The sequence below is a fragment of the Mustelus asterias genome, chromosome 1, assembly GCF_964213995.1.
Source record: "Mustelus asterias chromosome 1, sMusAst1.hap1.1, whole genome shotgun sequence".
Lineage (NCBI taxonomy): Eukaryota > Metazoa > Chordata > Chondrichthyes > Carcharhiniformes > Triakidae > Mustelus > Mustelus asterias.
The window spans coordinates 7,606,006-7,616,197 of record NC_135801.1 but is presented as its reverse complement, the minus strand read 5'-3'; the positions used below and the strand labels follow the sequence as shown (position 1 = coordinate 7,616,197).

Below are 10,192 nucleotides of genomic sequence, written 5' to 3'. Positions count from 1 at the left end.
AAAAAAAACTCCCCGCTGAACAGGACAGAACTGTTTTGATGACTATTTAATGACTGGAGCAGAATTGAATTGGACAAGGATACCCTCAGTCCTTCCTTGATGATACAAGCAATAGTAAATTTGACAGTTACGTTTTGGAAGGAGGTTTGGTCAATGTGAATATAATGAACATGCGGGTATATGAATGATGGCCTGTGGGTAAAAGAAAATCCCAAATGATTGAAAATTCTTGAGAGGAAATCTTCTCCAATATCTCTGGATTTGTCTGACACCAAGATGATAAGAACATAAGAACATAAGAAATAGGAGCAGGAGTAGGCCATCTAGCCCCTCGAGCCTGCCCCGCCATTCAATAAGATCATGGCTGATCTGACGTGGATCAGTACCACTTACCCGCCTGATCCCCATAACCCTTAATTCCCTTACCGATCAGGAATCCATCCATCCGCGCTTTAAACATATTCAGCGAGGTAGCCTCCACCACCTCAGTGGGCAGAGAATTCCAGAGATTCACCACCCTCTGGGAGAAGAAGTTCCTCCTCAACTCTGTCTTAAACCGACCCCCCTTTATTTTGAGGCGGTGTCCTCTAGTTTTAACTTCCTTACTAAGTGGAAAGAATCTCTCCGCCTCCACCCTATCCAGCCCCCGCATTATCTTATAAGTCTCCATAAGATCCCCCCTCATCCTTCTAAACTCCAACGAGTACAAACCCAATCTCCCCAGCCTCTCCTCATAATCCAAACCCCTCATCTCCGGTATCAACCTGGTGAACCTTCTCTGCACTCCCTCCAATGCCAATATATCCTTCCTCATATAAGGGGACCAATACTGCACACAGTATTCCAGCTGCGGCCTCACCAATGCCCTGTACAGGTGCATCAAGACATCCCTGCTTTTATATTCTATCCCCCTCGCGATATAGGCCAACATCCCATTTGCCTTCTTGATCACCTGTTGTACCTGCAGACTGGGCTTTTGCATCTCATGCACAAGGACCCCCAGGTCCCTTTGCACGGTAGCATGTTTTAATTTGTTTCCATTGAGATAGTAATCCCATTTGTTATTATTTCCTCCAAAGTGTATAACCTCGCATTTATCAATGTTATACTCCATTTGCCATATCCTCGCCCACTCACTCAGCCTGTCCAAATCTCTCTGCAGATCTTCTCCGTCCTCCACACGATTCACTTTTCCACTTATCTTTGTGTCGTCTGCAAACTTCGTTACCCTACACTCCGTCCCCTCCTCCAGATCATCTATATAAATGGTAAATAGTTGCGGCCCGAGTACCGATCCCTGCGGCACGCCACTAGTTACCTTCCTCCAACCGGAAAAACACCCATTTATTCTGACTCTTTGCTTCCTGTCGGATAGCCAGTCCCCAATCCACTTTAACACACTACCCCCAACTCTGTGTGCCCTAATCTTCTTCAGCAGCCTTTTATGGGGCACCTTATCAAACGCCTTTTGGAAATCCAAAAACACCGCATCCACCGGTTCTCCTCCATCAACCGCCCTAGTCACATCTTCATAAAAATCCAATATGTTCGTCAAGCACGACTTTCCCCTCATGAATCCATGCTGCGTCTGATTGATCGAACCATTTCTATCCAGATGCCCTGCTATCTCCTCTTTAATAATGGATTCCAGCATTTTCCCTACTACAGATGTTAAGCTGACCAGCCTATAGTTACCAGCCTTTTGTCTCCTTCCTTTTTTAAACAGCGGCGTAACATTAGCCGTTTTCCAATAAACCGGCACTACCCCAGAATGCAACGAGTTTTGATAAATAATCACTAACGCATCCACTATTACCTCTGACATTTCTTTCAATACCCTGGGATGCATTCCATCCGGACCCGGGGACTTGTCCACCTTCAGTCCCATTAGTCTACCCAGCACTGCCTCTCTGGTAACATTAATTGTATTAAGTATTTCTCAAGTAAAGCTTACATTAACACTGCAATGAATTTACTGTGAAACGTAATATTGAATTTATACAACATGTGCATGGATTCATTATAAATGTTGAGGAAATTAAATGTAACAGTCCAAAGATATGCAGGTTAGGTGGATTGGCCATGCTAAATTCTCCCTCAGTGTACCCAAACAGGCGCCGGAGTGTGGCGACTAGGGGATTTTCACGATAACTTCATTGCAGTGTTAATGTAAGCCTTACTTGTGACTAACAAATGAACTTTAACTTTCAAAGCCAGTCAGAAAATCCTTTCAGTTTAATTTTGTGCCCTTGAAACTGGAACCTGGGACCCGGGGGTGGGGGGGTCCCAAAAATGATCAGGGCACAGGGCCCCACGAACTGTAAACCTGCCACGACCTCCCCTCCCCTCCCCAATCTTCCTCAAGCTCAAGAAAGACTCTTTGATATTCATGTTGTGATGTGGCAACTCTGGACCAGTATCTTCACTGAGAAAGCTCCCGTTCCTATTTCTCTTTAATCTCCATTTGTGTTGGGCTCTGGATGCTGATGTGGACTCAGTGTCAGAGAAATGTCCAGTGGCTGCTTTGTTCTTGGAGATTCCGGGTGGCACGGTGGCACAGTGGTTAGCACTGCTGTCTCACAGTGCCAGGGTCCCGGGTTCGATTCCGGCGTCTGGTTCACTGTCAGTGTGGAGTCAGCATGTTCTCCCCGTGTCTGTGTGGGTTTCCTCCAGCTGCTCCGGTTTCCTCCCACACTCCAAAGATGTGCGGATTGGCCATGCTAAATTGCCACTTTAATGTCCAAAGATGTGTAGGTTCAGGGGATTAGCAGGGTAAATACTTGGAGTTATGGGGATAGGACTTGGGTGCTCTCTCAGAGAGTCGGTGCATGCTCGATGGGCTGAATGGCCTCCTTCTGCATTGTAGGGATTCTGTGATTCTATTCTATGAGTTGAAACTACTTTCCCATAAATCTAGGCGAAAGTCCTATAAAACCACTGAAAGGGAATGAAGTTCCAAAGCTTTCTTTAACCTGGTCATTAGTGGGTGAAATTCCCCTGATCACTGTTTTTATATAATTGTTAATCCCTATGTGTGTAAGTCTCCAGAAACAAAGATTTGGTTCTGATGAGAGGTCAGTGATCTGAAACGTTGGGGGGAATTTTCCTGTTCCGCCCCCCCCCCCCCCCCCCACGGGAATCATAGCAAGCGGGGGGGTGGGGGGAGACCATGCAAAAGTCCTTTGACCTCAAGCGGGATTTTCCAGCTTTGGGGCGAATGCGGCAGGAAACTCCCGCCCATTAACTCTGTCTCTCTCGCAGAAACCCGGGGCCTGCTGAGTACATCCAGCACTTTTTGTTTTTATTTTAATAAGACCGTTTGTTTTTGCGTCGTAAAGGGTGACATTTTCACTGAGATTGTGGTGATAAGGTTAATTTTTTTAATACTTTTCCAATTCAATCAAATCAAGTCCAATTCAGAGTCTCAACAAGTTGAGACATTCCCGATCCAGGCTGGCAAGACAGGGCAAGCGACCAAATTACCCTGTCGTGGGCCTGATCTACATGAGCCAAGCTGATTGGAGGAGAGAAAGCAATACCTCCTCCAAGACTTGAGCTCATTTGCATCTTAGCCAAAAGGCCGAGATACCGCTTTTTAAAAATTGCTTCATATGAAACATATGAAGCTTTTAATCTGACCTAATGACCTCAACCAAGTGCAGCATCCGCATAACTACACTTGATCTTAGCCAAAAGGCCGAGAAGGTTTTTTTTTATACTTTTCCAATTCAATCAAATCCAATTCAGAGTCTCAACAAGTTGAGACATTTCAGATCCAGGCTGACAAGACAGGGCAAGCGACCAAACCACCCTGTCCTGGGCCTGATCTACATGAGCCAAGCTGATTGGAGAAGGGGGAGGTTCCTCCTCCAAGACTTGAGCTCATTTGCATCTTAGCCAAAAGGCCGAGATGCCGCTTTTAAAAATTGCTTCAAGGCCGAGAAGGTTAATGCTGGAATCAAAGGCAGACATTCACCCAAAGAGACCCCACGCTGCAAATATCTAATCAATACCTTTGTGGTTGCACATTTAGCTTGTTCTGATACTGAAGAGGGAGACACTGACAGGTTGTATTGGCACGTATATACAGGAGGAGGGGAGGAATTCCACTTTTGGCAATCTGGACATGTTTTGAGAACTTTCGTTTCCCTTAATTGCATTTCTGCTCAACCTCCCTCAGTGCAAAACCCAACATAAATCACTGCGGTCGGACAGCATTTTTAAATGTTTTCTTTTCAAGAAGAATTGCCTAATTCCTTCATGTACATTTAAGTTGTGACTTGCTGCGATTTGACTCTTTGAACTGGAAATGAGTTTATCACGGGGAATAATCGCTTCGAGCAAGGAACATAACCACCAGTTCCAAGTAGCCTGACCTTAAACTGATGAAAATTACTTTTTAAAGACGTGCAGGAACATTTGTTAGTTGTATGGAAGCACAGGAGACAGTTTCACAGTAAATTTTAATCCCTGGCCTCCAGATTAATATTTAGAATTTCCTCATAGGAACCCAATTAGTGGAAACTTGCCATGATTGATGGCAAGGAGTGGGGGCGATGGCCTAGAGGTATTATCACGAAACTATGAATTCAGAAAAAACATTGGCTGCTCTCAATGTGATCTCCTCTAAATCGGAGAGACCGAGTGTAGACTGGGTGATCGCTTTGCTGAGCACCTTCGGTCTGTGTGCAATCAGGATCCTGACCTTCCGGTTGTTTGCCATTTTAACACACGATCCTGCTCCCATGCCCACATGTCTGTCCTTGGCCCTGCTGCAATGTTCCAGTGAAGCTCAACGCAAACTGGAGGAACAGCATCTCATCTTCCGGCTGGGCACTTTACAGCCTTCCGGTCTCAACATCGAATTCAACAACTTCAGATGATTTGCTCTATCCCACCTCGACTCCTTTGTTTTCATTCTATTTTATTTAATTTTTTACTGTTCTCTACCTTTTATTTCTTTATTATCTTTCTTCTTCCCCCCCCCACTCTTTCCCCCCACTTCATCCCCCTTCCCTTACCTATTCTCCCCCCCGCTTCCCCTTTTCTACATTATACCTCTGTCCCATTTGCGACCCCCCCCCTCCCCCCAACATCTCTATCTGTCACAGCTTAGAGCTCCTCTGCTGTTTGGCCATTCACACCCTTTATTCTCTCTGTGGGCTGCCTTTTCCCCTGGTTTTTGTGACTATGATTCATCTTTCATTACCTCCTCCTGCAATATAAATATCTCCCACTTTCTGTGCCTTTTAGCTTTGACAAAGGGTCATCTGGACTCGAAACGTTAGCTTTTTTCACTCCTTACAGATGCTGCCAGACCTGCTGAGATTTTCCAGCATTTTCCCGTTTGGTTATTAATCCAGAAACTCAGCTAATGTTCTGGGGACCCGGGTTCAAATCCCGCCACGGCAGACGGGGAAATTTTAATTCAATAAAATATATCTGGACTTAAGAATCTACTGATGACCATGAAACCATTGTCGATTGTCGGAAAAACCCATCTGGGTGACTCACGCCCTTTAGGGAAGGAAATCTGCCGTCCTTACGCAGTCTAGCCTACATGTGGCTCCAGAGCCACAGCAATGTGGTTGACACTCAACTGCCCTCAGGCAACTAGGGATGGACAATAAATGCTGGCCTAGCCAGCGACACCCCTGTCCCACGAATGTACAAAAAAAAAATTTGGTCTGAAGTTGTGATGAATTTTGTGGTCAGTGTGGCTTCTTGCGCATGAATGCACAAGATTGTGGAAACTCAATTTGCTTAAACTTTCACGATCTTTTGCATGTGCAACTTTGGGTGAACTGTGCCAAAATACCTGTGCAACTGCACACAATCTCTACGCCATGGGCTTTCTGAAGAAAAGCCTAGAGCTTTTGAAATGCTCTGTTTAACTAGACTGAGAATGTTTGGTGTTGCCTGGAACTTACTGTTAGGTTTCTTCACATTTTTTGCAAAGATATGCTAAAAGTGGCAGGTGTCTGACTGCCACTGAAAATGTACATCCATGGTGTGACACGGTGACACAGTGGTTAGCACTGCTGTCTCACAGCGCCAGGGACCAAGGTTCAATTCCAGCCTTGGGTGACTGTCTGTGCGGAGTATGCACATTCTCCCCGTGTCTGCGTGGGTTCCTTCTGGGTGCTCCGGTTTGCTCCAATAGTGCAAAGATGTGCAGGTTGGTGGATTAGTCATGGTAAATGCGTGGGATTACGGGGATAGGACGGGAGATAGGATGCTCTTGCGGAGAGTCGGTGCAGGCTCGATGGGCCGAATGGCCTTTCTCTGTACTGTAGGGACTCTGGAATACACATGGAATATAACTGTGGAATACGATTACATTGAAGTTTTGTATCATTGTTCAAAGGTTAAAGATAAACCTTGTTTTTCTGATGAGTACTGGACTGGCTTTTGATAGGTGTACTGGCCTAATGTTTCAAGCTAAAGGGATAGTATACATACCAGTCAAAAGTTTAAATGAAGACTAGATTTATTTTGCTGCCGGTTTGCCACACAGTGACAGGTTTTTTCCTGTATATTGGCTATATATTTATACATGTAATACCTTGCACTCCACAAGGTGTCAGCCTTAGCTAAAGGGTAGTACTCTTGCCTTGTGTCAGAACATCCTGAACTCAGGCAAGTCATTGTCAGTGCTGCTGTCTTCGAGGTGAGATGCACTCGGGCAGGGGGGAAACCATGATCAGGCAGAGGACGAGGCTAGCCCATTAGTTTGCCCAAGCTCAGGTAGAATAAAGGGTTAGGGTAGCCAATGTGGTTAAACTGAGGCTTTACCTGGTGCAATTTTCTCAAAGCCATTTCGGTCTTTTGGCCAAGATGAAACGTTAGATCAAGCCTGGGAGGGTGTGCAATGCCTCATCCTGTCAGCTTGGATCTTGTTTGATCGAGCCCAAGATGGGATGTCTTCTCTTTCTGCTTGGATGTTGTTTGTCCCTCATGTGGGGACCATGAGTGGACTTAATTTTAATTAGCTTTGTTGATTAGAATTGAAGTATCGAAAGGAAAAAAAATGTTCTCGGCTCTTTGGCTAAGATCAAACGTCAGGTCAAACCGAAGATGGGGCTTAATGCTTTATCTTGTCAACTTGGATCTTGTTTAACTCTTTTGTGGAGATCTTGAATTGGATTCAATTGGATTTTGAATTTGGTTTTCGGAGCAAGCAAGGAATGGATTCAGGTTTGCTCGGTCCCCTTTGTAACTAAGGATGGAGTAAAAAAAATGTTTAAAAGTCTGCAGTTAGACCGAGCTTTCTGTGTCAGCTGGCTGTCAAAGATCCCATGGCACTACAGCATTTAAAAAAGAGTGAGTGAGTTTTCCCAGTGCCCTGGGGCCGCACGGTGGCACAGTGGTTAGCTCTGCTGCCTCACTGTCTGTGACTGTGGAGAAGTCCACACAGCATCAGGGCAATTTTAACACTTACTGATAGTTTCAAACAAGTGATATCAGGTCACGTGCGAGCTTGAGATCCAGTGATCATGGAAGGTGCTACTTAAATACGAGCCTTTCCTTTTTATTTACTTCTACCAAATTTCTCTTTCCATTGACATTATCATTTCCTTTTAAAGTCCTAAAAACTTCACTCAAATCATCCCTTAACCATTTATATTCTAGCAAACACAAGCATAGTTTATGAAATCTCGTCTTTAAATTAACCCCAGTAACTCCAATGAATTGCTTCATTACTCCTAGGTATCACTTTGTTCATTACCTTACCCCAGTAATATTCTTGTAAGTCTGCAATACATTCCTTCCAAGGCCTATGTAAACCTTCAAAGATGTGGTACCCCAAAGTGTACACAGTAGAATCACAGAATCCTACAGTGCAGAAGGAGACCACTCAGCCCATCGAGTCTGCACCGACCACAATCCCACCAAAGCCCTGTCCCCATAACCCCATGCATTTACCCAAGCTAGTCCCCCTGACACTAAGGGGCAATTTAGCATGGTCAATCCACCTAACCCGCACATCTTTGAACTGTGGGAGGAAACCAGAGCACCCGGAGGAAACCCATGCAGACACGGGGAGAACATGCAAACTCCACACAGTCACCCGAGGCTGGAATTAAACCCGGGTCCCTGGCGCTGTGAGGCAGCAGCACTAACCACTGTGCCACCGTGCCACCCTGAAGGAAATGTTCACCCAACGTGGGGCTCGAACCCATGACCCTGAGGTTAAGGGCCCAATCTTACCATCAAGTTGCGCCCATTTTCGGGCGCGAAAACTTGGTAAAGTCGGGCGTCAGGCGAGTAGCGCGACCTGTGCCAGCCTCCGCGCTGGTTCCCCCTTTACCAAGGCCCGAAAATGGCCGCGATCGGGACCGAGACCGAAACGGGCGCGATGGCCATTTAAATACATTTACGTGCATTTAAATTGACTCAATGGGCTGCACGCCCAACCTTACCGGCACTTCCCCCTTTACCACTGCGTTCGCCCATCCAGAATCGGCGCCAAGCAGACATGGTCCACAAAAGTCCGATTCGGATGCTCCAGTTAGTGAGGAAGTAAGTGCTGAGTGTCCGATGGCTCTCTGTCTGAGATCAGTGGGGGGGGAAGGGGGGGAGGGGCCCGTGATCGGTCTGGATGGCAGGAGGGGGTGGGGGGATAAGGGGGTCAGTAATGTAGTGGGGGTGGGGCAATGTCTGTGGGGGCCGGGGGGAGGCATTATCCGGCCGGAGAGGGATGTGGCAGGGGAGCGTTTTTCTATCTTTCTGTTTCTGCGCATGTGCAGTTGGAGGCAACGATCGGAGCTGCAGGATTTCGGGCGCGTTAAGCCCCGCCCACAGGCTTCTGCAGCGCGATTCGGAATCGCTGATATTTTTCCAGGCACAGTGTGTACGGGGGCGCCTGAGAACAGGTCTAAAAGTCGGATCTGAAACACTCCCAGTTTCAAGTCCGCCCAACACTTCGAATCAAAATGGTAAAATAGGGCTCAAAGAATCTCGAGCTCTACCAACTGAAACTTGCTGGGCTTGACTCCAGGGAAAGCTATGGACGGATATAAAATCAGGGATGGAAATTTTAAATATAGATACTAACTAGCACATCCCTTGTCCTATTGTTTCCTAAAGTCTTCACTCAAACATAAAGACCCACTTGTTGTTCACGGAGAAAACTTGTCCAATTTCAATTTCCTTCGCTGGGTTTCACTGTCAGGAGCCAACAGGCATTTGTTATGCAGAAGCTCACATCAAAGGCAGGTTTTTCCATGCATCACGGTACAGCAAATGAATGGCAGAGAGGGGGACTCAATTAAAATACAGCTAATTAAAATAGCCACTTGGGTAGACACTGAAAATGTGTAAATCTAGTTTCCATAGAGATGTTCAATAATAAAATAATGAGCTGAATAATATGCAGCACACTTGGAAGCAACTGGCATTCAGGATTCCAAGCCCACCTCCCAAGGGCATCAAATAAAGCATCAACTGTGAAAATTAAGAGAGCTAAGCAGGTTCCAGGCTGCAGACAGAGAGTATCCCATGCAGTTGGAGCATTCAGGTGGAAGGTCCAATGTTGGAGCTTGTCACCACTGACCTGGATCGAGGTCATGGCCTGTAGTCTAAAGGGCCATTCTGGCCTCTTTAGCAGCGCAACGCAGAAATGGACCTCTCGCTACACAAGGCCTCGGGCTCTTAAATCATGAATTTATGTCAGCGTGCATCTACCTCTTCCGTGCAGCGCTTCCAGCAGTTAAGGAACACTGAACAGCCAAGGTTTAACTCTGCCCTCAGACGACCCACCGTTACAGCCTGCCTGATTAAAAACAGGAAATACCGCTGGCCCAAATCCCACTCTGAAAGCGTTTGATTCCATTCTGCGTGTACAATGGCAGTCAATGCTTTTTTAATGAGCGCAGCTTGCCTGTTACCTTCAACTTGCAGGGAGTTTCTGATTTCTAAACCTGCCCGCTAACTGTGTTTTCCCAGACTGGTGCGATGATGCCAGGAAAGCTACCTGGCCTCTTTGCGCCAAGCAATACATTGGCACATGTGCATTTCACTCACTTTTGGAGCGTATTATTTAGGCCAACATGTTTTATTCTCCACAGAATAACACTTGCAGAAAGTATCTCTTGTCTTTGGGTAGGAACTCCATTATGTATATCTCCACCTCCTTCAGGTACCATGCCAAAGAGGTCATTGGTGACCACGGACTCCCATCGGACTGGTC

At 46.2% G+C, this 10,192-nt stretch overlaps 1 pseudogene; it reads right to left on the bottom strand.

Annotated features, from left to right (window-relative positions):
• Window positions 1-3,505: 3,505 nt before the first annotated feature.
• On the bottom strand, window positions 3,506-3,709 carry LOC144501554 (U2 spliceosomal RNA; annotated as a pseudogene).
• Window positions 3,710-10,192: the final 6,483 nt, after the last annotated feature.